Source organism: Octopus bimaculoides, chromosome 16 (genome assembly GCF_046866305.1).
Source record: "Octopus bimaculoides isolate indiv1 chromosome 16, ASM4686630v1, whole genome shotgun sequence".
Classification (NCBI taxonomy): domain Eukaryota; kingdom Metazoa; phylum Mollusca; class Cephalopoda; order Octopoda; family Octopodidae; genus Octopus; species Octopus bimaculoides.
In genome coordinates, this window is record NC_142943.1 from 21,551,402 (window position 1) to 21,562,430 (window position 11,029).

Genomic DNA, 11,029 nt, shown 5'->3' on the forward strand with positions numbered 1-11,029 from the left:
CATCTGTGCAGGTTATTCAACATGAAATTGCAGAAGCTTCATCTGTTATCTACAGCAAAGGGAATCCAAACAGAGTTCTCATACAATATCCATCTGTGTTACGCCATACAGCAAGATTGGAATAAATTGACTTTTACATGCATGTGCAACAGAGCATTGATGTATTGAGAGAGAAGTTGGGCATAAGAGGAATTATAGGCAGTTAGCAAGAGAGGAGATTGTACTGGTTTGGTCATGTGATGTGGATGGATGAAAACCGTTGCATAAAGATGTACTGATTACTTAAAGTGGCGGGAAGTTGCAGAAGAAGGAGACATGAGGCAAGGTATTGAAAAACCAATCTCAAAATGCTGAACCTTATGAAGGAGATGACAGAGGACTGAGATATGCAGCACATTGCTGTACTCAAGAAGACCTACCCACAACAACAGAATTGAGATTCTAAAACCAAGGTGCCATGTCAAAAGCATTGGTGTGGATGTTGGTGTCACATATAAAAGCACTGATGATGGTGCCATGTAAAAATCAGCCAGTACACTCTATAGAGTGATTGACATTAGGAAAGGAATCAAGCTGATGCCAACATAGACTAAGGAACTTGGTGTGGCCCCTAGCCTTGCCAGTTCCTGTCAAGCCATCCAACTCATGCCAGCATGGAAGATGGGCCTTAGCTGTTGATAATGATGATGATGGATTAAATGAAGTGCTTTGAAATGAGAAATAACTGTAAACATCAAGAAATACATCATCATTCATTGTCACCATTGTCGGTTTAACATCCACATTCCACACTTGCATCAGCAAGACAGAATTTGTTTAGGCAGATTTTCTACAGCCTGATGCCCTTCTTGTGGCCATTCTTCACTTATTCCTAAACACAGTAATATTTCCCCAGTCAAACATGTTTTTACACAAAAGATTGGAAATTAACAACACTGCTTGTATGATGATGATGATTGCTTAGAACCTTTATGTCAAAACAAGGGTACACACACACATGCATACATATATACATATTCATTTGCACATACTATATAGGCATGGTTGTGTGGTAAGAAGCTTGCTTCCCAATCACATGGTTCTGGGTTCAGTCCCACTGGGCACCTTGGGCCAAGTGTCATCTACTATAGCCTCAGGCTGACCAAAGCCTTGTGAGTGGATTTGATAGATTGAAGCTGAAAGAATTCCATTGTGTGTGTGTGTGTGTGTGTGTATATATATATATATATATATATATATATATATAAACCTTTTATCGAAAGTTGATCTCCATTGAACATCAGTATTATTAGTTCTATTTGTTAATATTCCCTCACACCAGGGCTACAAGCTGGCAGAATTGTTAGCACACCAGACAAAATGCTTTGTGGCATTTCGTCCATCATTGTGTTCTAAGTTCAAATTCTGCCATGATCAACTTTGCTTTCATCCTTCTGTGGTCAATAAAATAAGAACCAGTTGAACACTGGGGTAGATGTAATCATCTTAACCCCACCCTGAAATTTTTGATCCTGTACCAAAATTTGAAACCAATATTCCCTCACACTGCAATAATGCTGTTAGTTCAAGACGAATTTGATGACAAGATGTGGAATATAGAATTGGAGCTGCACATGGGGCATTTGGAAAGTTAGCCAAATGCATCCTCAACAACAAAGATCTTAACAATGTAAAGTATGGTTTATAATACTCTTGTCATTTCAGCCTTGCTATATGGCTGCAAAATCTGGCATCTATATTGTGACATTGAAAAATTAGAACACTTAAGCTTCATTCAATCTTGAGCATCAAATGGGGACACTATGTGACCAACAACAAAGTTCTGGAAAGAGTCAACAGTCAAAGTATTGAATCGCTGATCATGAAACACCATCTTCCCTGGTCAGGACATGTAACAAGAATGGAAGAGTCAAGGTTTCCATGCCAAGTCTTATTCAGTGAGCTCATTTCAGGATGAAGACCAAGGGGTTTCCCTCTTCAAAGATACAAAGACCAACTCAAAGCAACACTGAAGCAAAATCTTCAAAGCTGCCAGAAGAGAAAAGGAAGAAATCAAACGACAGGAGAGAATGGATCAACAAAATCAACCTTGTCCTCCACCAACATAGCGTAACGTCAATGCCATCACGTTACGTATTACAGTGCATGATACCATGAAAAGCTGATATATAAGGGAAACAACTCTCTTTATCACTGAACCAAAGATTGAAGAATAATTTTTTTGAGTTGGATTTCATTATTAGCCACAGAGACTAGGAAACAGCTTGCTAGCTAAGTGCAGTTAGTTCAGAAAAAAAAAAAACGCTGAACAAAAATGGTATTTCCACATTTTTTTGAATCGTTTAAGAAGCATTAGCTGGACGATTTAAAATCTGGTGCTATCTTACCTTTTAATGGAGATAAAATCCTGTTGCATTAGAACAATCCCATTTAGCTTAAAGTATTATATATTGGTAATGGTTCATTTAGATTTATTATGGTTGGATGCTCTTCCTGTTGGCAACACTTCTTTGTTTTCCAAGTAAAGTATTTTTTATTCCACTGGTCTTCACACATCTAAACCAACAAAGTCACCAAACTACAGGACAATTATTTAAATAAGCATCATGAATTTTTTCAAATGATGACAATGTGAAGTCTCACAAAAACAAAACACACACACACACACACATGAACATAATATATGATATAACTTAGCAGTTTGGCAAAAGAGACCAATAGAATAAGTACTAGGTTTACAAAGAATAAGTCCAGGGGTCGATTTGTTCAACTAAAGGCAGTGCTCCAGCATGGCCTCTGTCAAATGACTGAAACAAGTAGAAGAATAAAAGAATTCTCTTGAAAGATTTTAAAATGCTTATAATGCTTGTAACATTTAAAACAAAATTTTCTTCTTGAATGAGTTGACTGACCAGAGTTCCAATTGACGAAAATTAGATTTAAGTAATGCGATATGGGGAGGAGACAGTCTGATATTTGACTGACATGGTGACAAATCCTGACTTGTTTCACTCATATTAGACTCCTCAACAGAGACAGAGAAATATTTGGGAAATAATATATATTCTCACTTAAACATGGACGTTCTATCAGAACAAGCCATAGATACCATGGGAGAAACTCTCATATTGGTTTTTGGTGCAAAATGCACTCTTGTTTATATTGCTAGCAGTGAGGTAGATCCCTATAACCTCCAGTGGGAATTTATCTGTGCCTGTTCTGGCACTGTCAACAGAAGCACTGGAAGTAGTGGGGATTTATCTCTCCACCGGTGATATAAGTGATATAAACAAGAGAGCATTTTGTACCGAAAAGCCAATGTGAGAGTTTTTTTCATGGTAACTACCACAGTATAGTCTGTTCTAAGAGAACATCCAAATTTAAGTGGTGATACATATTAGCTTTCAGTACTAAAACTGCCTTTGTTGCTAAAATATATAGAGAAATAAACATTCTGGCACTTGTGCTGGTGGCATGTGAACAAAAGATTGGACTGACTCCTGTACAGGTTGCACATAAAAAACACCATTTGAACGTGGCCGTTGCCAGTACTGCCGGACTGCAACCTCGTGCCAGCGGCATGTAAAAAGCACCCACTACACTCTCGGAGTGGTTGGCATTAGGAAGGGCATCCAGCTGTAGAAACTCTGCCAGATCAGATTGGAGTCTGGTGTAGCCATCTGGTTCGCCAGTCCCCAGTCAAATCGTCCAACCCATGCTAGCATGGAAAGCAGACGTTAAATGATGATGATGATGATGATGATGATAGAGATTATACATAGGTTGGTACAACAAAACAGCATAAAGCTTCTGAGAAATAACTGAGGGATATCATCTGCATGGCAAATAAATTAATGAAGAAAATGTTAACATACCTAATATAACGAGCATTTAGCTGGCAGAATTGTTAGCACACCAGACAAAGTTCTTAGTGATATTTCGTCCATCTTTACATTCTAAGTTCAAATTCCACTGAGGTCGACTTTGCCTTTCATTCTTTTGGGATTGATAAAGTACGAGTTGAACATTGGGGGTGATATAAACGACTTCCCTACTCCAGAACATTGCTGGCCTTGTGCCAAAATAAGAAAAGAATGTTGATATTAATTAATCAAAACAATAAAAGTATTAAGGTGAGATAAATTTTGTTGGCCAGTGCTTAAAAGAAAGTATATTACCCAGGGACGCAGAATACCTGAGGCAGAACATGAACTCATTGTTATTTCTAAAATGTATATACTAAGAAAAGGGCATCTATGATACCTCATCCAACTACAAAACTAAACTGTTTCTTATCAAACCAAATCTTGTCCTTCTTACATAGTACTTTCTGCTGCTTTACTAACTTGGTCAATTTGATACCCCTGTAGTTGTTCCTTTGTAAAGCAACCCTTTAAACTCTTGTAGCAGTTAACAATGGTACTGCTTACTAGTTTTGGGGAATGACAACTCCTTGTTCTACCAAATTGACTTTGTGAGTGAATGACTAGCATATGTCCTTCTTCCCAAATATTTTTGGTCCAATTCTTTCTTTGCTTTCATGTCTTTGATAGCTATTTTGATAAGGAAGTTGTCAACTTCAACAGCTGGTCCCTCTGTTGAATCTACATAAAATAATCCCTCTCTCTCTTTCTGTCTGTCTGTCTCTCTTTCTCTCTCTCTCTCCAATGCACTCTCCTCAGTCAGTAACCTCTCATAGTAGTATTTATATGCATCTTTACTTTTAGCATCAGTGAGAGGAGCGAGTGCACCTCTATCATTCCATACACATATAAATACACCAACAATATCTTGATTCTCTTCTTTGGAATGTTGTTTTGCTTCATATACCCGTGATCCTTACATTACAGAACATGTGCAAATCTTTGACTTTTAGCTTCTATCTTTGCTCAGTATACTTCATGTCTATCAAGTTACTTGATATCATTCTTTGCTCCACATCTTACTTCCAAGTTTTTTTCTAGGCTTATCTTTTTAGCTTTTAAATCTTTTACCTGTCTATGTTAAATGTTAAAATATCTGAAGTAAGCTTAATATTCAAATTAATTAATGTTTTTTAGCTTTACCATAATCTTGAGAATGTATACGTGCAATATTTAAATTTACTCTACATTTCTATCAGTTTCATCTTTGGTTATCTTCAGGTGTTTTATTTATGAATAAACAGAAGATTCCAGACTGGATTTCAACAAGTTCCAATCCAGGACCATATACATATCCAGAAAGAAAACCACAAATCCAATCATTTGAAACATAATACAGAAGTAAATGTTGTAAATATACATTCTAAAGACAGAAAATTGTAACTCTTGTAATTTGCATATAATAATGTTGTTGTTTTTGCTAGAGACAAAACTAATTTTCACAGGGAAGATGTGCAGCCATCTGATTCATCCACAGTATATTACTGGTACATATATGAGCCTTTTTGTGGTCGTTCGACCTGCTAGAAATAGCAACCAAATTCTCAACTCAAACTACCATCTTAAATAAAGTAAAGACACAATGTCTAAAATACAGTTATACAATATCTTAATTGAAGATTGGATGGGCATTGCTAGAATGTCTTTGATGAAAGATTCAGCTCAATCACAACTGACATGGAGCTTCACAATAATTGATGCATATTTCACTGAATTCAGTTGGATTTTAATTCAAATTATGAAGAGACAAACCAAGATATCATAAGAGATATGTAGTGAAACCTCTCTCTCGGGCATTCAATCACAAATGATAACGAAGCGGCTAACATCTAGCCTTCGGCTGCCTTGGACCTTTCTGTCCACCATCCTGATTGGTTTTTATTTGCGCGGCAATTGTCCCCATGTTCTGCTTGCTAAGGGTGCATTACGTCCAATCGTGGCCTTCAGATAAGGTCACATGAGAGTATGAACTTCTTTCATTCTCAATCAATATATATCTATAATAACATAAATACTTTGAAATTAAAAACATGTCTCTTATTAGCAGCACAGTTTTCCAAAACTAACATTTATTTATTTTAATTTTCAGAGGACTTTTCCAGGATGTAAGGCTAACAGATTGTGTTGTAACCATTTATGGTCAATATTTGGTAACCACAAAAGATTTTGCCCAAATACCAAGCTATAAACTACTTTATATATTCAAGTTAATTTAATGTAGTTAACACTAAAAAACTATTATATAAAAATGCATCACTGCATAATTATTTTTAAATAGCATTCTAATACTCACAGTATTAAATATTGCTATTGTTTTTAATGCCGCCACATTAAGTATTTTTATTATTGTTATTTTTTTTTACAGATGTCATCTAAGTAATTAATATCAGTGATTCATTAAAAAAAATTTTTTTTTGTCAACTGGGAGGAGGTGTGATGCTGGAATAGAGTGGTTTGAAGCCAAATGCAGGAGACTGCATGAAGAGAGGAGGTGACCTCATCAAAAACCCACTGCAGCAGTTGTTCAGGATCTGTATATCTTATATTGGTTTGTCAGCCACATTGTCGCCCATGAGAAGCAATGTACTAGAGGAGGAGGAGGAGGAGGATGAATGTCTTGAATCAAAACTGTCATCACCATTGATGGGCTGTCATAGGCGTTATTTTTAAAACACAAAAGCAGTGAGCTGGCAGGATTGTTAGTGCAGCAGACAAAATGCTTAATGGCATTTCTTCCAGCTCTTTCTCCTTACACACTGCGCCCAAATTCCACCTAGGTCAGTTTTGCCTTTCATCCTTTCAAGGTCAATAAAATAATGTATCAGTCAAGGACTAGGGTCAATGTAGATGTCTTGCTCCCCTCCTTTCAAAATTGCTTGCCTTGAGCTAAAATTAAGAACTGTTATTTTTCAAAATACATTTGCTTCACATACATCAGCACTGGCACAACTGTTTGGTTAAGAAGCTCACTTTGCAACCGTGTGGTCTTGAGTTCAGTCCTACTGCATGGCACCTTAGATAAGAATCTTCTACTTGTGTAGAAGTCCATCATATATATATATATATATATATATATATATATATATATATATATATTGGAGTAAGCACATAAATGTGAAACAAGGTGGAAAAAAAAGAGTACTCAAAATACCAGAGGTTGAGTAATATGCTTTATTGAAAGCAGCAGAAATATAACAAAAGCTGTTACTCAGAGTTTCACGTTCCCGTTCATCTGACAGTTTTGTTAACAAAACTGTCTGATGAACGGGAACCTGAAACTCTGAGTAAAAGTTTTTTGTTCTATTTCTGCTGCTTTTAAATAAAGTGTATATATATATATATATATATAAGCATGTGTATACGTGTTTCTGTGTACCCCTTCCCAGTGTTAGTTTGGTTACATCCCTGTAACTTAGTAGTTCAGCCAAAAAGACTGATAGAATAAGTACCAAACTTAAAAATAAGTACTGGGGTTGATTTGTTCAACAAAACTCTTCAAGGCAGTGGCCCCCAACATGGCCATTGTCCTATGATTGAAACAAGTGAAAGAAAGAAATACTCATTTACTCTTTTACTTGTTTCAGTCATTTGACTGCGGCCATGCTGGAGCACCGCCTTTAGTCGAGCAAATCGACCCCAGGACTTATTCTTTGTAAGCCTAGTACTTATTCTATCAGACTCTTTTGCTGAACCGCTAAGTTACGGGGATGTAAACACACCAGCATCGGTTGTCAAGCGATGTTGTGGGGACAAACACAGACACACAAACATATACACACACACACACACATATATATATATATATATATATACATATATACGACGGGCTTCTTTCAGTTTTCCGTCTACCAAATCCACTCACAAGGCTTTGGTCGGCCCGAGGCTATAGTAGAAGACACTTGCCCAAGGTGCCACGCAGTGGGAATGAACCCAGAACCATGTGGTCGGTAAGCAAGCTACTTACCACACAGCCACTCCTTACATAGCAACTGCCTAGCTAGTAATATTCATTAGTTGTTTATTGTTCATGAGATGAATTCAACATACTCTAATATTTGACTTTCTTCAAAGAGTTGTTACACAACTAGACTGTGTAATGGCATTTCCAGTTATCTGCTGACTTTGCAACTAACTTGACTGTTTAAAAGAAAAGCAACACTAATTTGAGTTAACAAAGGTTACTATATTTATTTGTGTATAATACATGTTTCTTATTTTAGATTTATAACTTTAGAATTCAGGGTTTGGTACTATACACAACTAAATGGTACCAGTTTTTCTGACCATTTTTTTATCTTTTATTTTTTTACTTGTTTCAGCCATTTGACTTGAGCCATGCTGCAGCACCAACTCAAAGGAGTTTAGACAAACAATTCAAGCCCAGGACCTTTTTTTTTAAGCCTAATACTTATTTCATTGGTTTCATTTGCTAGGGACATATACACATCAACACCAGTTGTCAAGCAGTGGTGGTACTGGGGGTGGCATAGGGTGCAAGCACAAAAACACATATATATTCTTTTACTTGTTTCAGTCATTTGATTGCAGGCCATGCTGGGGTACCACCTTTAGTCGAGCAGGATTTATTCTTTGTAAACCTAGTACTTATTCTATCAGTCTCTTTTGCCAAGGTACCAGCATCGGTTGTCAAGTGATGTTGGGGGACAAACACAGACACACAAACATATACACACACTATCACTCTTTATTTTAAATGTATTTCAAGGTAATAAAATCAAAAATAGTAAAGTCATCATCAATTTACTTCCTGGTATAGCTTGAACAAGTGATTGCAGTTCAAGTGAGCACTTAAGCAGAGTTATTCCCCTCCAAATCAAATAAAAAAAAACGGTCGTTTCACTCACATTCCATTGTGGCGTGGTTCTTAAGTTAGATATCCTTCTTAAAACCAACACTTAACAGTGACAAGAATTAATTTTCTCATTCTTGTTTGTTTTTACCCCCATTTTCTATGCTAGTCTACATAGAAAATTTTTTGTTGGAATACTTTTGTAGTCAAATATTCTCAACTGTAAAGAAGTAGCATCTGTTTTATCAAATATTAAACAGAGCTGTGTGCTGGATTCAGGAGCAGAAATACAATGATTTGTACTCATAACTGCATGGTAAGAATGTACAGAATCCGCATGGGCTCCTTTCTTTGAGAAAGGACTCAGAGTAAACAGAATCAGAATGAATTCTCATAGTCATGTGTTGCTTAACCCCAGGACAGTCCTGCTCAACCAGATCTATGATCAACAAGTCTCATTGCAACCATCTCACCTTTTTGTTGCAGCATCTACATTGTGTAATGTGTATTATTTTTTGAAGATGGCACAGTGTGATTTGAGTGAGATTTGGCCACTATTTTTGTTAGGTTGAGTGATGATGTAGAGCAGAGGTTCTCAACAAGAGTCCTTATAAGATTTTGTTAAAATTTATGTGCAATAAATTGGTTATACTTCAATACACAAAATATTTCAACAATTTTTTGATACAATTCTTAATAATATTTAATAAAATATAATGAGGCTTTTTAAAACATGGAATGGTTATGAGAGTCCATTCAAGTAAAATAGGAATCAAAGGGGTTCATAGGCAAAAAACGGTTGAGAAACACTGACGTAGATAGCGGTTCCCTCATTTACTTACATTCATATATAGTTTTACTGTGAAATTAAGACCACCGCAAAGACCTCTGTGGTAGTTTCCAATGAGGATTGAACTGACTGACTGGCTTGTTATTTAATAACTCAATAAGATTAGACATTGGTAAAATTCACAAGTCACAGTCAAATTTGCTTTGTTTCATTTAGGACAGGGGTTTACAAACTGTGGTCCGTGGACCACAGGGGGTCCGCAAGGACAAGACAGTGGACAGCAAATACTTTTTATGGGCAATTTGATTTTATATATGTTTTTTAATCGAAATCTTTTAATTGACAATAAACCTATTTGTTAAATAGTTAAATAAATAAATGTAAAAATATGTTATTTTAAGCAAATATTTATGTATAAATTTCATAAGCGTTTATAAAGCCTAAAATATAAAGGGGTCCGCAAGTCAAAAAGTTTGAAAACCCCTGATTTAGGATACTTTAATTTTCTCAATGTATTTTATATGAGTAAATGTAATAAACCTGACTAAACACACTTTTTTTCCATATATTCTGATACTAAAGAAATGGTCAAAGTGGCCTCTAAATTTTAGAAGTCAATCATCATTTTAACATCTAGTTTTCCATACATGCCTGAATCAGATTTTATTGAGAAAGATTTTCTACAACCAGATACCTTTCCTGTTACCAACCTTTACCTGTTTCCAATTAAGGCAATATATCATCATCAACATCCATTTTCCATGCTGGCAAGGAGTGGACAGATTGACAGGAACTGGCAAGGCCAGGGGCCACACCAGATTCCATAGTCTGTTTTGGTTTGGTTTCTACAACTAGATGCCCTTCCTAACACCTACCACTTTACAGAGTGTGCTGGATGCTTTTCTACATGGCACCAGCACCCACGCCAATGCTTTTGACGTGACACCTTGATTTTAGGATCTCAATTCTGTTGTGAGTGGGTCTTCTTGGGTACAGCAATGTGCCACATATCTCTGTCATCTTTCTAAGGCTCATTGTTTTGAGATTAGCCATCAATACTTTGTTCCATATGACAGGCTTCTTTCAGTTTCCACTGACCAAATCTACTCACAAAGCTTTGGTCAGCTCAGGGCTATAATAGAAGACACTTGCCCAAGGTGTCACACAGTAAGACTGAACCTGGAACCATGCAGTTGGAAAGCAAGCTTCTTAACCACAGAGTCATGCTTGCAATTGTGCACAAAAGTCTCATGTAATTTTCTTCTGTAACAAATATGCAGATTGAATGTTTAAGAAATATATTTATAACTTACTACATTGTTTTAGGTAATTGTTAGTGAACTCATTAATCAGCTGCTAGTATATTTGGAATCACCATCCCGAATATCCCTAAGAACAGGTTTAACTTGCAAAATAGAAGTTTTTTCTTTATATTTTCTTTTTATTATTTTCTTTGGCCAGTTTTATATAGAAGTACAGTAAAGAAGGATATTAAACACAGACAAC